We start from the raw sequence: 19333 nt of genomic DNA, 5'->3' as shown, positions 1-19333 counted from the left end.
CAGACGTCACCTCGAGTCCTCACAAGCGAATCAGAGGGCTCCCAGCCCTCTGACTGCAGCCAATCACAGAGGGGGAGCCTGGCCAAGCCCCCCTCTATAAATAGCGGACGCCATCTTGCCTCACTCGTCCTGCTTGCGACTTACTGACTGATAGTACTGAGAGAACTGCTCCAGTGCTTTTTGTCTGTGTGCAAGTGCATTGCTATTGTTCTAAACCTAGCGTTTTTACACTCCAACACTTGATCTTCAGCTGTATTGCTTTGTATTGTAGATAGATTGTATTTTAGGCAGTTTAGTTTGGGTGATTACTAGGGGGACTAGGGAGGGGGAGAGACTGTCACTGGTGCTGCTGCAGGCCTGCAGCCAGCAGCTAGGCCCTGTGCCTAGGCAAGGCAGCCTGCCCTGCTCTGTGCTCTAGTCTCTAGTTACCTTACCTGTGCTATCACCTGTCCTACTTTACTCCTGTACTACTACTACTTCTGTGTTAAATAGATTTGTACTATTTTGTAGTTAGCAAGGCCCAACTTTACTGCTATACCTGTCCTGCTGTATCTGCTCTCTGCAATCTAGTCACACCTGTTGTATTATTTAGCTAGATTCTTCTATTGTTTAGTTAGTAGTACTGTAGTGTACTCTAGTCTGTGTATAGGGACCGTCCGTCACCGCGTTACCTAGGGTCTTTGTGTGCGCAGTGCACGTCTGAGCTGTCCGCACCCTCTCGTTAGTGCTACACCCGTCCTATTGTTTATATATTACTTCTATTGTGTATTCGCTGACTTGTACTGTAGTCTGTGTATAGGGACACCGTCAGTCAGCGTCAGCTAGGGTCTTTGTGTGCGCAGTGCGCACTCTCTCGTTAGCGCTACACCGATCTCTGCTGTAGAGTACACCTGTCCGTCACCTCACACACCCACCACCACCACCAGTCCCACCCCATTAAAGTACCCCACTTGTCCCACCCGCCTTTACATACATACGTTTTTTTTTTCATTTGTATAATATTAAAAATATACAATGTCTGGCACTGGCAGCCGCGGTTTGGGCAGGGGCAGCAAGGGCATCACCAAGAGAGGAGGTCGTGGGCGTGGCAGCCGCGCCACCACCACCATGCGCAGTTCTGCGTCTGCACCAGTGGCTATTCCGCCATTAGCCACTGGCCGTGGACGCCTTGGCCGCCCAACAGCTGGGAGTCACGCTGCAGACACAGCAGCAGCAGCAGCGTGTGGCCCAGATGTTCCTCCCACCGCCAGGTCGTAGCCGTCCTATTGAGGAGAAGGACGCAGACGCTGTGGTGGAACTGATGGTGGATGAGCAGGGCACCATTAGCTCTGGAACCGAGTCCTCCACCCCCGCCACCACTCCTGTTCGCAAGAGCAGCAGCAGCCACCCAGCACTGCCTGGGGGAGAGGAGGAGGAGTGCAGTTCTCCAGCCCCAGCGGGCAACACCAGCACCCTGTCACTCAGCAGCACCTTCATGTTATCCCCAAGCACAGCGGGGCTATGGAATGCTGTTGCGGCAGAATTGGTGGAGGAAGGAATGCTGATGGGCACTTTGGGGGATGATGCTTTGGACAGTCAGACAGTGGTGACTGTCCATCCGCCCACGCATGCAGAAAAGGAGTTTGGGGGATCCCAGCAGGACATGTTTGCGGAGGGGGAGGATGATGATGACACTGTGAAGGACAAAAACTGGTTGCCAGGTCCTGGGAGTGGGGATGTCATCAGCTCTGAGGAGGAGGAGGAGGATGCATCTGCGGGCCTTGCTAGAAGGATCAGCATCGCAGGCATGGGCAGGATCACAAGTGGGCGTGGTATGCAGGCCACACAGCGTGCTGATCAGGAGATGAGTTCTGCCAGTGCCACCACCAGCTGCACCAAGAACACCCCCCCCCCCCCAACCACCACAGGGAGACCAGACCAGCGGCAGCAGCACCCTCCAGCCGAAGGGGCAACTTCACCTCCCCAATATGGAATTTTTTCACCCTTCCATATTTGGAGTGCAAGTATGCAACCTGCAACCAGTGCCGCAAGCAGCTCAGCAGAGGGAAGGAGCCCTCTGCGTTTGGCACCACCTCTCTGGTAAACCATCTTGCAGGGAAACACTTTCACGAGCATGAGGAGTTCCTGAAGTTGAAGGAAGCTGGCAGTGGCAGACCCGCCACCACTGCGAAGCCGTCGGCAGCAGGAGTGCGTCAGCAACGCACTGCTCCTCTTCCCTCTGCAACTCCTGCCGCCGACACTGAGGCCTGTTCTGGCAGCCAGTCCTCAGTGGCCTCCTCTGCTCCCTCCACTGCTTCCCGTGCCAGCAAAAGGCCTCGCCAGACCCTGCTCAGCGACACCTTCCAGGGGGTGGTCAGGGTTCTGCCTCCCAGCAGCCGTCGCGTGCGTCAGCTGAACGGCTTGCTGGCACGGGCCATGTGCTCCCAACTCCTGCCTTATTCCCTTGTGCAGGAGGGGAGCGACATGCGTGCGCTCCTGATGTGTTCAGCCCCCGATTGACCAATCCCCAGCCGACATTATTTTGCACGCACGGCCATCCCTGCACTTCACCGCTCTGTGATGGCCAATGTCGGGAGAGGGCTGGAGCACGCGGTGGGTCAACGGGTCCACGTCACCATGGACTCGTGGAGCAGCCGGTTTGGGACAGGCCGCTATCTGTCCTTCACTGCGCATTGGGTCAGCTTGGTGGAAGGGGGTGAGGAGGGGGGAGCAGCATCGGGCACTGTCAGAGCAGCAGCACCAACAACGCAGTGGGTGGTGCCACCATGCAGGGTCAGCGGAACAGCAGCAGGTTCCTCTGATCCGCTTCCATCCTCCGGCACACCAGCCCAAACCCCCCGCCTCAGCAGCAGCGTGAAGCCCCGCCACTGCCAAGCGCTGCTGGAATTGGTCAGCCTGGGGAAGACCAAACTGACGGCGAACCACGTCCTGGCCAAACTCCGAGAGCAGGAGAGGAATTGGCTGACCCCCAGAGGCCTCAGAGTCGGAGAGGTGGTGTCCGACAATGGGGCAAACCTGGTTGCTGCCATCAGCAGGGGAGACCTGACCCACATCCCCTGCCTGGCGCACGTCCTGAACCTGGTAGTCCAAAAGTTCCTGCGGACCTACCAGGGGATGGACCGACTCCTTGAGGCAGCAAGGAAGGTTGTGCGTCACTTCCGGCACTCGCCTGCAGCCGTGGCGAGCCTGGAAGAGGTGCAGAAGGAGCTGCACCTGCCACAGCACCGGCTCATGCTCGATGTTCCAACTCGCTGGAACTCCACCCTGGCGATGTTGGAGCGTCTGGTTGAACAGAGGCAGGCTGTCAGCCAGTACGTTGCACGAGCAACAGTTGCCTCCCTCACTGCATCTGGGCGTGCCGCCACCAACCTCCCGTCCATCATCTCCATGGAGGACTGGGGGCACATGCAGCAGGTGTGCTCAGTCCTGGCACCCTTCCTGCAGGCCACCAACATGGTGAGCAGGGACCATGCAATGGGGTGCGAGTGGGTGCCCATGGTGTGTGTGCTGGACAGGGCCCTGTATGCACTGCTGGAAGAGGGAGCAGCCGCCTTGGACCAGCAGGAGCTGCAGGCAGCTTCACAGGCCACCTCTGAGGAGGAGGGCTCGGAGTTGGTGGAGGTCCCTGACCTTGCTGCTGATGAGGGGGAGCAGCAGAGCGCAGCTGGACTGGTGCGGGGGTGGAGAGAGGATGAGGTGGAGGGGGCAGAGTAAGAGGAGGACAGCACTCTCGGCTCTGGGGATGCCGATGATGTGCCAACAGACGTGGCCAGACTCTTCCCAATGGCAGCGCACATGCTGAGGTGCCTGCGCAAGGACCCAAGGGTGATCCAGATGAAGAAGAGGGAGGACATATGGATCTGCATGATGCTGGACCCACGTCTGAAGGGGAAGCTCAGCCAGTTCCTGCCTGCAGGAGGAGACCGTGCGCAACAAATGAGGGATTTGCAGCTGTCCCTTGTTGAGCGCTTGGAGGAAGCCTTCCCTCAGACATCCACCCCCACTGCCCAGCCAGCACAGAGGCAGCAGCAGGTGCCTGCATCCACCAGCAGCAAGCGCACGCGCACCACAGACCTGCTGTCTCTGACCCAAGAGCTCTACATGAGTGTAGAGCTGCCAAGGACTAGAGAGGAGGTGCCTGCAGCAGCATCCTTCTCCAGTCACAGGCAGCGCTTGACCCGCATGGTGGCTGACTACATGGGGTCCTTCAGCGGGCTTGACAGCGTGGCCCCTGTTGATCCCATGGAGTATTGGGTCAAGCACCTGCCGATCTGGAGCGAGCTTGCGCAGTACACCCTGGAAGTGCTCTCCTGCCCCCCTTCCAGCGTACTGTCAGAGCGTTGCTTCAGTGCAGCCGGTGGAGAAGCGATCTCGTCTGTCTCACAAGTCTGTGGACAGACTGACGTTTCTCAAAATGAACCAGGCTTGGGTGGAAGGCGAATTCATGGCCCCTGTTGTCGGCGAGAGGGGGACATGAAGTGACGACTGGCACACACACATACACCTGCTGCTGCTATAGTAGTGGATGATTGGTGTCAGGACACCTTCTGGGGAAAAGACACAGGAAACAAAAAACACGGGAGCCCAATAGTGTAATATGTTTGGTCAAAATTGTCAATGTAGAAGATAGGAATCTACTCACAAGAGTGGGGTGCAGAGGGGCAACCGACCACACGAAGCAGGTGGAGACAATTAACCCGACTCCACTCGGGGAGGTCACTAAGGACCTGGATGCGGTCGCTCTCCTTGGAAAAAAGAAGGGAGGCAGATGTCCACCGTGGTGTAAACCACAAATGTTCTGCCTCCACCCCTCACACGGGTATCGTATGGGGGTTGGGGATGCACTAAATGGTTTAAAGAGGCGCCCTGGTGGTATATAAAAGCGTTTAAAAGCAGTTTTTAAACCGATAAAGGTTTGAGGTTGCTTACCTCAAGGATGACAAATCTTTGTAGGGACAAAAGATTTTATTGGTAGCACAGGCTCCCTTAGCTTGCTATTTCAATTGGCCTGGCACTGCTATTGGCCTGAGGAAGCGGGCTCAGACCCGTGAAACGCGTTGCCTGTGCTACCAAGTTTTTGTAGGGACAAAAACTTTTGTCCCTACAAAGATTTGTCATCCTTGAGGTAAGCAACCTGAAACCTTTATCGGTTTTAAAACTGCTTTTAAACGCTTTTATATACCACCAGGGCGCCTTTTTAAACCATTTAGTACTTGCTGCTGCTGTTGTATTTCATCCTGCTGTCTGTGTCTCCACTGCCAGGGAACACATTACAAGGTGCTGCTGCCCATGCGCCACCAGCTATTACGCTCAACAATAGCTGCATTAATTTGGAAAAAAAAAATTGTAATTATTTTAGAGGTGTCCGTGTTGAAAATTGTGATGTCCCAATTGTGTATTGGACGCAATGTGGGCTTCACGACCGCTGTCTGGAACGTCATGCTGTGTATTTACGGCCCTGGAACCACCGCTAGGACCCAGGGCCTACTATGTCTCGCTGCCTGCCCTCCTGCCTGCTGCCAAATGCCAGTCTGCCACACACACACTCTTCCTCCTCACGCTGCCTGCTGCTGTATTGCCTCCTGCTGTCTGTGTGTTTCCACTGCCAGGGAACACATTACAAGGTGCTGCTGCCCATGCGCCACCAGCTATTACGCTCAACAATAGCTGCATTAATTTTGAAAAAAAAAATAAAAATTTGTTATTATTTTAGAGGTGTCCGGGTTGAAAACTGTGCTGTACCAATTGTGTATTGGACACAATGTGGGCTTCACGACCACTGTCTGGAACCTCATGATGTTCATTTACGGCCCTGGAAAAAACGCTAGGAACCAGGGCCTACTATGTCTCGCTGCCTGCCCTCCTGCCTGCTGCCAAATGCCAGTCTGCCACACACTTATCCTCCTCACGCTGCCTGCTGTTATATTTTCTCCTGCTGTCTGTGTCTCCTCTCCACTGCCAGGGAACACATTACAAGGTGCTGCTGCCCATGCGCCACCAGCTATTACGCTCAACAATAGCTGCAATAATTTAAAAAAAAAAAAAAAATTGTAATTATTTTAGAGGTGTCCGGGTTGAAAACTGTGCTGTCCCAATTGTGTATTGGACACAATGTGGGCTTCACGACCGCTGTCTGGAACCTCATGATGTTCATTTACGGCCCTGGAACCACCGCTAGGAACCAGGGCCTACTATGTCTCGCTGCCTGCCCTCCTGCCTGCTGCCAAATGCCAGTCTGCCACACACTTATCCTCCTCACGCTGCCTGCTGTTATATTTCCTCCTGCTGTCTGTGTCTCCTCTCCACTGCCAGGGAACACAATACAAGGTGCTGCTGCCCATGCGCCACCAGCTATTACGCTCAACAATAGCTGCAATAATTTAAAAACAAAAAAAAATTGTAATTATTTTAGAGGTGTCCGGGTTGAAAACTGTGCTGTCCCAATTGTGTATTGGACACAATGTGGGCTTCACGACCGCTGTCTGGAACCTCATGCTGTGTATTTACGGCCCTGGAACCACCGCTAGGACCCAGGGCCTACTATGTCTCGCTGCCAACCCTCCTGCCTGCTGCCAAATGCCAGTCTGCCACACACTTATCCTCCTCACGCTGCCTGCTGTTATATTTCCTCCTGCTGTCTGTGTCTCCTCTCCACTGCCAGGGAACACATTACAAGGTGCTGCTGCCCATGCGCCACCAGCTATTACGCTCAACAATAGCTGCAATAATTTAAAAACAAAAAAAAAATTGTAATTATTTTAGAGGTGCCGGGGTTGAAAACTGTGCTGTCCCAATTGTGTATTGGACACAATGTGGGCTTTACGACCGCTGTCTGGAACCTCATGATGTTCATTTACGGCCCTGGAACCACCGCTAGGAACCAGGGCCTACTATGTCTCGCTGCCTGCCCTCCTGCCTGCTGCCAAATGCCAGTCTGCCACACACTTATCCTCCTCACGCTGCCTGCTGTTATATTTCCTCCTGCTGTCTGTGTCTCCTCTCCACTGCCAGGGAACACATTACAAGGTGCTGCTGCCCATGCGCCACCAGCTATTACGCTCAACAATAGCTGCAATAATTAAAAAAAAATTGTAATTATTTTTGGAGGTGTCCGGGTTAAAAACTGTGCTGTCCCAATTGTGTATTGGACACAATGTGGGCTTCACGACCGCTGTCTGGAACCTCATGATGTTCATTTACGGCCCTGGACTCACCACTAGGAACCAGGGCCTACTATGTCTCGCTGCCTGCCCTCCTGCCTGCTGCCAAATGCCAGTCTGCCACACACTTATCCTCCTCACGCTGCCTGCTGTTATATTTCCTCCTGCTGTCTGTGTCTCCTCTCCACTGCCAGGGAACACATTACAAGGTGCTGCTGCCCATGCGCCAACAGCTATTACGCTCAACAATAGCTGCAATAATTTAAAAAAAAAAAAAAAATTGTAATTATTTTAGAGGTGTCCGGGTTGAAAACTGTGCTGTCCCAATTGTGTATTGGACACAATGTGGGCTTCACGACCGCTGTCTGGAACCTCATGATGTTCATTTACGGCCCTGGAACCACCGCTAGGAACCAGGGCCTACTATGTCTCGCTGCCTGCCCTCCTGCCTGCTGCCAAATGCCACACACTTATCCTCTTCACGCTGCCTGCTGTTATATTTCCTCCTGCTGTCTGTGTCTCCTTTCCACTGCCAGGGAACAAATTACAAGGTGCTGCTGCCCATGCGCCACCAACTATTACGCTCAACAATAGCTGCAATAATTTAAATTTTTTTTTAATTATTTTAAAGGTGTCCGTGTTGAAAACTGTGCTGTCCCAATTGTGTATTGGACACAATGTGGGCTTCACGACCGCTGTCTGGAACCTCGGATGTTCATTTACGGTCCTGGTACCACCACTAGGAACCAGGGCCTATTATGTCAGTCACATCACACTGCCTGACACACATTACTCCTCCTCCTGTAGCTGCATTGAGCTTCCGCTGTCTGTGTGCTGCTACCACTGCCAGGGAGAACAGAAGAAGAACTATTTTCTGCTGCCACCTGCCCACGCACTCTCCTACCGAGTAACGGCCAACTATTACCACACACTACAAATAGCTGCAAGCCTGCAACTACTTCCTCCTCCTGCTGATGTCTGTGTTTTACCACCACCAGGGTACACAGAAAAAGGCGCTGTGGCTTGCAATGTGCCACTACCTACCTATTATGCCATCAACACAAATATAATTATGGTGTTATTAAAATAAAATATTTCCACAAATGAAGTAAAAAAATATTACAAAAGAAAGGAAAACAAAGACACATAATATAATGATAGAAGAGAAAGAAGAAGAAGAAGATGAAGAAGAAGAAGATATAGAAGAAGAAGATATAGAAGAAGATGAAGAAGATATAGAAGAAGAAGATATAGAAGAAGAAGAAGATATAGAAGATGAAGAAGATGAAGAAGATATAGAAGAAGAAGATATAGAAGAAGAAGATATATGTAACGATCGGTGTAACACAGAGAGGGTCTGATTATCGGTGATCTGCAGTATCACCGAGAATGCAGAATATACCCGATTATTGATGATCTGCAGTATCACCGATAATCAGATATATCTACTAACCTCTGGACACCTGAGATGAGAGTGTTTGGTGCAACAGTAATACTTTGAGGAAAGCACCTAGGGAATGGGAGCAAGACAGTAGGATCTACTGTGACGGGTTAGCTTCCTTCCACAAGCCTGCTGCTCCCCAAGGGGCGGAGCCAGGCTGAGACTGTGGGAAGGACAGAACGTGAGTGACACTAGTGGAGGAGTGTCACTGACAGATCTGTGAACTATTTCCTAACAGGGGAGATAGCTCTCGAGGTCGGACAAGCCAGGTCGTAAACACACGGACAGATAAAGTACAGAGACAGTAGGCAGATACAGAATCCAGAGACTAGCCAGGTATCGGCAACAGAGAATCAGAAATACAAGGTACAAAATCAGAGATCAGGAGAATGGTCAGGAATGCAGAAAGTCATAACAGATAATCAACAATGTCTAAGCTTGAGTGTGAGCTCCAAGATTCTCACATTCCAGGACTAACTAGATCATACAAATAATACAGATGGTACAGAATTCCTAGACTAAGGTGTGAGATCCATAGCCGTCAACACCTTGGAAACTAGTCTAAATAACAATACAGATAGTAACAGAATTCCTAGGCTAAGGTGTGAGTTCCGTGATCATCAACACCTTTGGAAACTGACTAATAAACACAGATACTGACAAGGTCTAAGTGCTACCACGTAGTGATCGCAACGCCAAACACCAGAGAAATGACCAGCACCCAGTATATATACACCAGAGCTCTCCAGCGCCTCCCCTAAGTGCTGGACCAATGAAAGTTGCTGCAATTGTCAGCTGACCGGCCTGGTCAGCTGACCCTCCTCTGACTGCCATAAAGGCCCTGCCTCTCTGCGCGCGCGTCCTCCTAAACCAGTGTGGACTATCAGTCCCAGCCACACCAGTCATGTGTTGTAATGTTGCTACTGTATTGGATGCGGAATCCGCCGCCACGCTGTCTGAGCGTGCGGCGTTTCCTCCGCATTCCGCCTTTCTGAGAGAAGCAGGCCTATGCGAGCAACTAGCCGCATTGGACGCGGAACCTGCTGCCCTGTAGTTAGAGCATGCAGCGGTTTCTCCGCGCTCCGACTGCGCCCCAACTGCCATGTCAAACGCGGAATCAGTCGCCTCACTCTGAGTATTGGCGGCGGCTTTTCCGCGTTTTCTCACAATATAGAAGAAGAAGATATAGAAGAAGATGAAGAAGAAAAAGAATAAGAAGATGAAGAAGAAGATATAGAAGAAGAAGATTTAGAAGAAGATGAAGAAGATATAGAAGAAGAAGATATAGAAGAAGATGATGAAGAAGAAAAAGAAGATATAGAAGAAGATGATGAAGAAGAAGAAGATATAGAAGATGAAGAAGATGAAGAAGATATAAAAGAAGAAGATATAGAAGAAGATGAAGAAGAAGAAGATATAGAAGAAAAAGATATAGAAGAAGATGAAGAAGATATAGAAGAAGAAGATATAGAAGAAGATGAAGAAGAAGATATAGAAGAAGATGAAGAAGAAGAAGAAGATATAGAAGAAGAAGAAGAAGAAGATATAGAAGAAGAAGATATAGAAGAAGAAGATACAGAAGAAGAAGAAGATACAGAAGAAGAAGAGGAAGAAGAAGATATAGAAGAAGAAGATATAGAAGAAGAAGAAGATATAGAAGAAGAAGATGAAGACGACGTAAATGAAGACTTCCTACTTACAACCATTTTGGACACACCTTCTCATGCAAACACTTTTCATGAAGTTAATTTACTATTTTTGATACCTTTTTTTATAACTACTACATCACCACCTAATCACTTGATGTTTTTCTTCATAAAAAAGGTGGTTTCATGCATCATTGACCTCCAATACAAGTTTTACAAGCTATTTAAGGCCAGCTCGAATATTTTACTCGAATACAGACTTGGATAGTGACGTCGGATATCCGAGGTCGAATCGGATATTCGATTACATCGGATATTGAACTTCGAGTGAATTCGGATAGTTTACTATCCGAATTCGACCAAACTCGAATAGGATAATGAGGTATCCGAGCAACACTAATATACATATGCACAGAGGGAGATACTGGTTTGCTTGGCAGTTGGAAACATGTGACAAGGCTCCAACTTAGGTCCTAACATCACACTGTGGGCAGGCTTTCACCACAAAATCAGCCATACAGATGTCCCTGATGATCTATTGGAAAAAGGGTATCATCTATTGATTGGGATGAAGTTCAATCCTTGGTTACAGTTGGATGTATTTAGAGAGTTTAGTCTGTCTAATTCCCCCTCATCCGTGATTGTGATTTGATCAGCTCAGTTAGCTCAGGAATCTCCTCTGCCATGGCAGAGCAGCTAATTTGTAAACACAGGATGTTAAGAATATGTGTGCTTCAATGAAAGCAGGAAGTAGACGCACTGCAGATTTATTGCAGGATTTGCATCGGCTGTAACAAAGAAATGTTTTCCTTTAAAGGGATACTGTAGGGGGGGGGGGGGGGGGTCGGGGGAAAATGAGTGGAACTTACCCGGGGCTTCTAATGGTCCCCCGCAGACATCCTGCGCCCGCGCAGCCACTCACCGATGCTCCGGCCCCGCCTCCGGTTCACTTCTGGAATTTCAGACTTTAAAGTCTGAAAACCACTGCGCCTGTGTTGCCGTGTCCTCGCTCCCGCTGATGTCACCAGAAGCGTACTGCGCAGGCCCAGTATGGTCTGTGCCAGAAGTAAGCTTCTGGTGACATCAGCGGGAGCGAGGACACGGCAACGCAGGCGCAGTGGTTTTCAGACTTTAAAGTCTGAAATTCCGGAAGCGAACCGGAGGCGGGGCCGGAGCATCGGTGAGTAACTGCGTGGGCGCAGGATGTCTGCGGGGGACCATTAGAAGCCCCGGGTAAGTTCAGCTCATTTTCCCCCGACCCCCTACAGTATCCCTTTAAGGCCTCTTTCACAGTGGGACGTGCCTCTAACGCAGCGCTTGTAGGTTATGAAATAGGACGTTTTTTTGCACTGCATTATGTGTCTCTTGGTGCACCGTTTTCGTCGCACAGTGATGGAACGAAAACAGCGCATGCGTTACATTTAAAAAAAAAAACCTTAGAGCATGTGCAACACACATAACGTAGCAAATGTATTTCGAAACGCACAGCATGCAGCACTTTCTAAATATTGCTACACGTTACACACAACGCAACGTGTGCACTGTGAATGTCGCACAGACTTTGTATTGCTGTGCGTTAGTCTGCGTTGTAAATTTTTATAATGTGCGACTTTAACGTCCCACTGTGAAAGAGGCCTTAAAGAAAATCTGTAATGAAAAAAACTCCCCTGGGGGGTACTCACCTCGGGTGGGGGAAGCCTCCGGATCCTATTGAGGCTTTCCCCGTACTCCTCGGTCCCACGGCGGTGGAGAAAATCCTCCCGGAGCGGCGGCGATGTAAATATTTACCTTTTGGCTCCAGCGCAGGCACAGTATCCGCTCTTCCCACGGAGATTGGCGAAAATAGCCGATCTCCGTCGGGCCGCTCTACTGCACAGACGCAAGTCTCCTGCGCCTGCACAGTAGAGCGGACCCGACGGGGATCGGCTATTTTCGACTATCTCCGTGGGAAGAGCCGCAACAGTGCCCCTGCTGGAGCCAGAAAAGGTAAATATTGCACAGGCTGTCGGATATGTCGGCTGTGCGTTCCGGGGGCTGCAGCGAGACCGCCGTGGGACACAGGAGGACGGGGAAGCCTCGATAGGGTCCAGAAGCTTCCCCCTACTGATGTACACCCTAGGGGAACTTTTTTCAGTTTCAAAGGAGAGCAAGTGGTTGGCACTACAGTGATATGACATGCATAAATCAGCTACAGAGACATGCAGATTGCACAGGAGGACTACAAATACACCTCTCTTCTGGACCTCTTCAGCGTGCTCAAGCAGAAGCATCAAGTGGCAAGCAGATAAAAGAAAGCAGGAAAGCTGGCACTGCTGCAAGTGTTCAATTTATTGTAGCATAGATAAAGTGCAAACATGTAACGTCTTGCAAAGAATGGCATGGAACAAAACACATACCCTTGTGAGAGGAGGCGTAGGTGGTGGTGGGTGCTGGGCACAGGATCCCTGGCGGCCGTTTCACGCTAAATAGCGCGTAGAAGCTCTATTTAGCGTGAAACGGCCGTCAGGCATCCTGTGCCCAGCACCCACCACCACCTACGCCTCCTCTCACAAGGGTATGTGTTTTGTTCCATGCCATTCTTTGCAAGACGTTACATGTTTGCACTTTATCTATGCTACAATAGATTGAACACTTGCAGCAGTGCCAGCTTTCCTGCTTTCTTTTATCTGCTTGGAACCTTTTTCAGTACAGGTTTTCTTTAAGGTTATGATGCTGTTGATCTTTTAGAGCAGAGAGGAAGTTCTGAGTTCAGGTCCACTTTAAAAGGCTTATTTTTTTAACCAGATTTGAAATAGTTAAAAGAATGCTGACCATAATCATTTTACTGTAATAAGCAATAATGTTACAAGTGGTGACTGCAGAGCACAAAGGTTGCAGTACTCGTAAGGTAACTTACTCAGAGTCCTTCCTGACTGCTGATGTGTCAATAAAGCTGTGTCCTTGGAAGCAGGAGACGCTTTACAGGTAACCAACCACATTCCTGCAGGCCTGCTCTTCACAATTATTATTCTCAGAATCTATTTCAAGGCAGACTTTTCTCCAAGCGACAAAGTCACTTCATGAAAGCATAAAATGCCCAGTCCACAATTCAGGTTTTATATGGAATGTGTCTGTATTTGATATAGGTGTCTTTATAAAGAGGGAAAAGTTGGATTCACCTAACATTTTGCCTTTGTCCCCACTGGCACTGCACATGATCCAATCCATTTTTGAGATCACATGTGATCGCTTTGGCATGCAGTTTCTCACAGAAAATGCATGGTAATGCCCCTGCTAGTGCACAGACGACTCTGTGGTACTGCACAGGCGCAGCCATGCTTGTGTGGCTGCACTCGTGCATGAAGAGGAATATGGTCGCAATGTGCAAGAGGGTCCTTGGCAGCGGTGGAGGATGGCGTGGGAAGCCTCTCGAGGATTTAAGTATTACGAACATGCAAAAAAATAAGAAAACAGAAGAGGGCAAATTCTTTTTTATAGCATTGTAAAAAATGTTCTCTGTTTCCTAAACCGAAGCAGGGAAAAAAAGGAAGCCCTTATGGAAATAACAGTGCCACCATAGGTGCCTATGATAAAAATACCGCATTTAGAAGTATAAAGAAATTTGGGCGCATGGGGGGGTGCCTCAGGGCACCCAATTTTACCTTTTTTGCCACAAATCGCAGCTTCCGCGGAGTGCACGTTATGCAATGCTACAATGTAGTTATCCGCAAGCCTGTCCTTAAAAAATAGCCCCTCTTGCCGCTAATCAAGCGCCCAAATTTGCTGCATATCGCGGCTTTGCGGAAAAGGGGATTAGCTTAAAGTGAACCTGAGATGGTTTACTAGCGCTTATTCATACTTACCTGGGGCTTCCTCCAGCCCCATGAGCATCGTGGCTTCCCTCGTCGTCCTCTCTGTTAAGCCGATTGGTCTCCTCGTAATCTGGGAAGTTGCGGCCTTCTGCACATGTTCGGCTCGGCCTCGCGTGTACCCCTCGTCGCGCTCCGTTCACCTGGAGAATTCTGCGCCTGTGCATGCAGGATGCTTCGCTGACGAGCGCGGCGGACGGCATGCGCATGTGCAGAAGACCTCGATTGGCAGCGACTAACCGAAATACCGGGAGTCGTAGCGCTAGAATGGAGGGACTGAAGAGGATAGTGAGAGAAGCCACAATGCTCATGGGGCTGGAGGAAGCCTCAGGTAAGTATAAATAAGTGCCAGTGTACCATCTCTGGTACACTTTAAGAAGGGGGATTAAGGGTTAGGCGCCACCGGGGGGGGGGGGGGGTGTTAGGTTTAGGTACCACCAGGAAGGGGGTCTTAGGGTAAGGCAGCCCTGGGCAATTTTAGGGTTAGGCACCACCGGGGTGGGGGGGTCTTAGGCACCCCCATGGGTAAATATTGCCGATATTCTACTATGGAAATTCAGTAGTAGAATATCGCTAATTGTAGCAAGATTCTACTACTGGCAACCCCTGCGCCTTTTTTTCATGTCTGCTTCCTAAAAACACCATATGTGTATTTCTAAGGTATTTACAACTTGTTCGGCACAGTCATTTTTGTTGTTTGAGTTTGATGGCAATGTACCTTTAATTTTTCTACACAAAAAAGGCTGTAAGCTCTTATGGTTACGGACTCACTTTGTTATATCAACACATTATTATAATCTTTGTAGGTGTATTTTGTGTTAAATGAAATATCAAAGCACTGTACGTTGCGTACTACAAACCACAGAGAGCAACAGACTGCTAATAGTCCTACCTGTAGCCAGCTTTCACCTGACGTAAAATAGCCCAGGGCATACTTTCTTCTAAAATGTTTTTCTGAAGCCCACATGAAACTGAATATGAATGTGTTCCCTGCTTATGTTAATCAGATTTAATGTTTGGACTTGTGTAAATTTCACTCTGCAAAATCTAAACTTGTTTAGAAGAGTCTCAGTTTATTTAAACCAAGTCTTTACGACTGTCTTCCCAAGTGTCCTCCAATCACTCCTGAAGGGCACACAGCACCTTTACATGGCTGGTTTAAACCTGCCCCTAGCTAGAAGCTGCTTGTAAAACAGGTCTCTTCCATCTAGATTCAGCAAGAGAGCAGCGAAAAGTACAGACTCCTAGCACAGGACACTTCTCACAGCTACTGCACCAGGAACTTTGAGTGCAGGTTCTTTAACTTAGTCTGACCTTAGCTGGGAGGAAAAATGAAAGTCACCTAGTTTGTCTTTCACTTGTCATCTAAAAGTTTTGTCACGCCTTAACGTGCACGTGTAGTGACGGAGAACAGGGCAGCACCTTGCACACAGAAATGTGGATGGATTAATGTTCTTCCTGCAGACATGCAGCTTGTGACTCATTTGTGGAGGACAGCCTCACACACCTACACTGTGACATCTAGTATTACTATTGTAATCCCTGTGACTGTGTGGGTCTGCCCCAACAATGAGAGCTCCTCTAATGTGCTGGCTTATGGAATCTGGAGGAAATGAGTGGGCACCATAGTCCACAACAATCATATCATATGTCAGCTATACTTTCTCCAGTACAGAGAAATAAAGCAAGCATCTTACTGGCTGCTGTATGCCCCTGATACCACTAGTTACTGTACAGCCCTTGAACGGTTAGCTTTATAGTTTATGGATATGCAAAAGGGCACTTGAAAGCCCCAGGTATGTATACAATCTTTTTATTATTTTTTTCAGCTCTGAGTCACTTTAAAAATAAAGCATCATAACTTACTTAAAGGGAATCTTGGGGGAAAAAAAAGCAGTTTAACTTACCTAGGGCTCATCCTGTAACCGCGCTGTAATTTAAAGACCCTCTGGCCAGCAGCAGTGACCCCTTCAAAGCTGGCCAGCCAAACTCCTCCTCATCGCATCCACATCAGTGCTCTGTACTTGCGCAGTACGGGAAAATCGCTACTGCGCTTATGCAGAATGCTCCCGGCAATGGGAGCACGATCAGGGTACAGGCGGCTCAGGGACACTGATTGTGGAAGTGAGTTCCATAGAGCAGGGGCTGCATGGGAGAAAGCCTGAGCACAACATGTTTATCTAGTAACCACACCAGAGCTTTGGACAAAATTGCCTGTGGTCTTTTATAGGGGTTTAAAGTTGATCCGAGATAAACTTTTACTTGTTGCATAATTGTGTTCCTTTCATATAGTTTATATGGCATTTCTCAAGCCAAATACTTTTTTGTTTTGTTTAATACTCTAATTCCCTATAAAGTAAACAAGCCTCGCCCACAGCTCCTTTTGTGCCTTGGCACTGTAGCAAGGGCTTATGGGAGCTCAGACTGGGCAGGAGGAGGACGAGGTTACTAGCCATTGATTTCAGAGGCAGAGGGAGGAGGAGAGGGGACTGAATTTACACACAGGCAAGCTGATAGCATCTCCAGCTCTCAGCCTGTGACAATCAGAACATGGCTGCCCTCATTGTATCACAGGAATAAATAATCATACATTTTTGAAGTTGTTTGCAGCTAGATATGCTGTGTAAACTATCTAAACTTTAGATAAGATATATAGATACGTTACTTGTTATAGTTAGTTTTTCATCTTGGATAAAATTGACCAAAACCAGCACAACATAATAAAATAACATACAGTATAAAACATGAACACGGCTAAGTCAGGAAGCACAAGCCATATCAGAGTCCATAAAGCCATCCACCCAACTTCAGCCTATCCAATTGACCAGAGCAATATTACCCTCAATAAAGTAAAATCTGCGACTGGAGGGAGGGCAGGGTGCTAGCTCAGCATATAGACTTCAAAGCCACTTACTATTGGGTGCCAGGTTACATTACTAACAGTGGTGTAGCTAAGGAGCTATGGGCCCCAGTGCAAGTTTTACATTGGGCCCCCCCCCCCCCCCCCAAACACTATGTACATGACAATTGATACGGTCCACAAAACCTGCCAAGGATATCCACAGTGTCAGAGGTACAAAAAGGGGATAGGGAACAGTTTGTTAATGATTACTACTATTCAAAGCATCTGAAGTAGTCATTGATACCAGCACAGGACTAATAAAGAGCTAATACTATGGTAGACGGAGAGACCCTCAGGGCCCCTCTAGCCCAAGGGCCCCAATGCGGTCGCTACCTCTGCATCCCCTATTGCTACTCCACTGATTACCAATAGGTGAGCAGCAGACCCCTGGCCCCAGATACAGCAGTACTTTTTTGCCCCGGCAACCAAACAGCTCCTGTGAAGAGAAAGCAGAACCAACAGCAGCACAGCATCCCAACACCAGAGGTGGGACAAGGTCCTCCAGCACCCAAGGCTGAGACACCAAAGTGCGCCCCTCCATCCCTGCCACCTCAGCCGTCACACACTGATTGCTATTAGACTAAGAGGTGCCACAGGGCCCACAACCTCCCCAACACCTTAATATCTAGTTATCTGGCTTGCAGTCACTGCTATGTATCCCCTTTTCTTATTTCTTTGTGCTTCAAACACAATTAGGAATGACAGCTGAATGAATTGTGCGCCCCCTCCTACACTGCGCCCTGAGGCTGGAGCCTCTCCAGCCTATGCCTCGGCCCGGCCCTGCCCAACACAAATACATGGCAGATAAATTCCTAGCAATGCCGCATTTCACTACAACTTCAGTAAATATGTAAGATTATACAGTAGGGAGGGAAATGCAAATACTTACCTCAACAGGAGGAAGCCTCTGGCTCCTTTGGAGACATCACATGTCCTCCTCCTGACTACTGCTGGGCGCCTGGACATCCCTGGCAGTTTGCAGCCACACTCCATACCATGAACTGGTGTGGCCGCACTGCACAGACGCAGGACACCTAGTGCTTGTGCAGTAAGTAGCAAGGAGTTGCTCAGGCTCGGTAGAAAAAGCAGCCCAGATGACTCTGTGCCACGCACACTCTTCAACAAACCCTTGCAGAAGAGGTTTGAGGGGTCCTAGCACTAAGTAAGAAGGGGAGAGGTGAAACCTCTGGATTGTCCAAATGCTTCCCTCTCTACTGAGGTTTAGGGTACCTTTATTCTGTACGGGTACATTTTAATTACGGTATAATAAAATGAATTGTAGCCTATGCAATCTTATGTTTTTGCTCAGCCTTCCTCTTATTTTTCTATACATATGGATGAAGCTGTGGCAGCTTCAGATTATGAGTGCCTTGGCAGTGTAGAGAAGCTCTTCTACAGAAGAACAATGGATCAACATTTTCAGACTCAAATTTTGTCAGTGAAATGTATTATTACATGTTGTATTGCACAATGCTGTCATTAATACTATCATATTTTAGAAAGGGCAGATTCCCAGAATGACAGGAAACAGCAAGTGACTAGGTCCTTATTCACAATCCAATGAACATGCTGGAGGCAACAATTGTGTCACCCACCTGCTTTTTATGATAGGAAGCATAACCCAAGAATGGAAAGAGGTATGAACTGTCCTATCAATTTCAATGCTCTGGTTAAAAGATTTCATAATCATTCGTCCTATTTCTTTTTTTATGTTTATGTTGAATCTGCAGTATTAAGGATGAAACTTTTGTTCTATTTTAGTTATTGTAAATAATATATACATTTCATTTTCTTCCTTTTGTCATCTGAACATGCAAAGTAGAAGAAAAAAAGCTGGCAGCATACTGACTGCATCATCATCACTTGATCTGCTTTCTGTTGTAATGAGTCACAGATTTCTGCTTAATTTGCAGAGGCACGGGGAGTGTTAACAGAAAACGTCTTACTTCCTGGGCAGATACCTTCTCAGCCAATAGGAAGCGCTTTAGACACACATCATCAGCAGGCAGCTGGTAGAGGTCATTCCTCGTTCTGTGCTGTGACTCCAAGGTGCAGGCCTCAATGCTGAGAATTCCAGGCCTCAGCAAGTTTCAGTTCATACAGAGCTCAGCTGTCCTACAAACGCCATTGCATTCTTTGACCTAGTCATGTATAGAAACACAAATCATTCTTCGGATATGAAAAGGTCTACCTCTTGTAATCCTGTAAATGATAGTTTTTATTGTATACGCTCAAATCTCACGTAGAAGGAAAAGAAATTGCTAGCTGACCAAAATGTGGTTGTAAACACCCAGGGTATATTTATTTTTCTAATTAAAAAAGACAATCACTTTTTA

General features: G+C 48.5%; 1 long non-coding RNA gene across 2 annotated transcripts in view; it reads left to right on the top strand.

Annotated features, from left to right (window-relative positions):
* LOC137528314 (uncharacterized) overlaps positions 1 to 19333 on the top strand; it is a 65516-nt gene extending 46183 nt beyond the window's left edge. For both annotated transcript variants that reach the window (XR_011023362.1, XR_011023363.1), the window contains exons 3-4: positions 18497 to 18634; positions 18911 to 19333. This is a non-coding gene — a long non-coding RNA (uncharacterized lncRNA). The remainder of the gene's footprint in view (positions 1 to 18496; positions 18635 to 18910) is intronic.

Source organism: Hyperolius riggenbachi, chromosome 8 (genome assembly GCF_040937935.1).
Source record: "Hyperolius riggenbachi isolate aHypRig1 chromosome 8, aHypRig1.pri, whole genome shotgun sequence".
NCBI classification, from domain to species: Eukaryota; Metazoa; Chordata; class Amphibia; order Anura; family Hyperoliidae; genus Hyperolius; species Hyperolius riggenbachi.
Note: the sequence above shows the minus strand (reverse complement) of the source record. Positions and strands in the feature narration are given on the sequence as shown.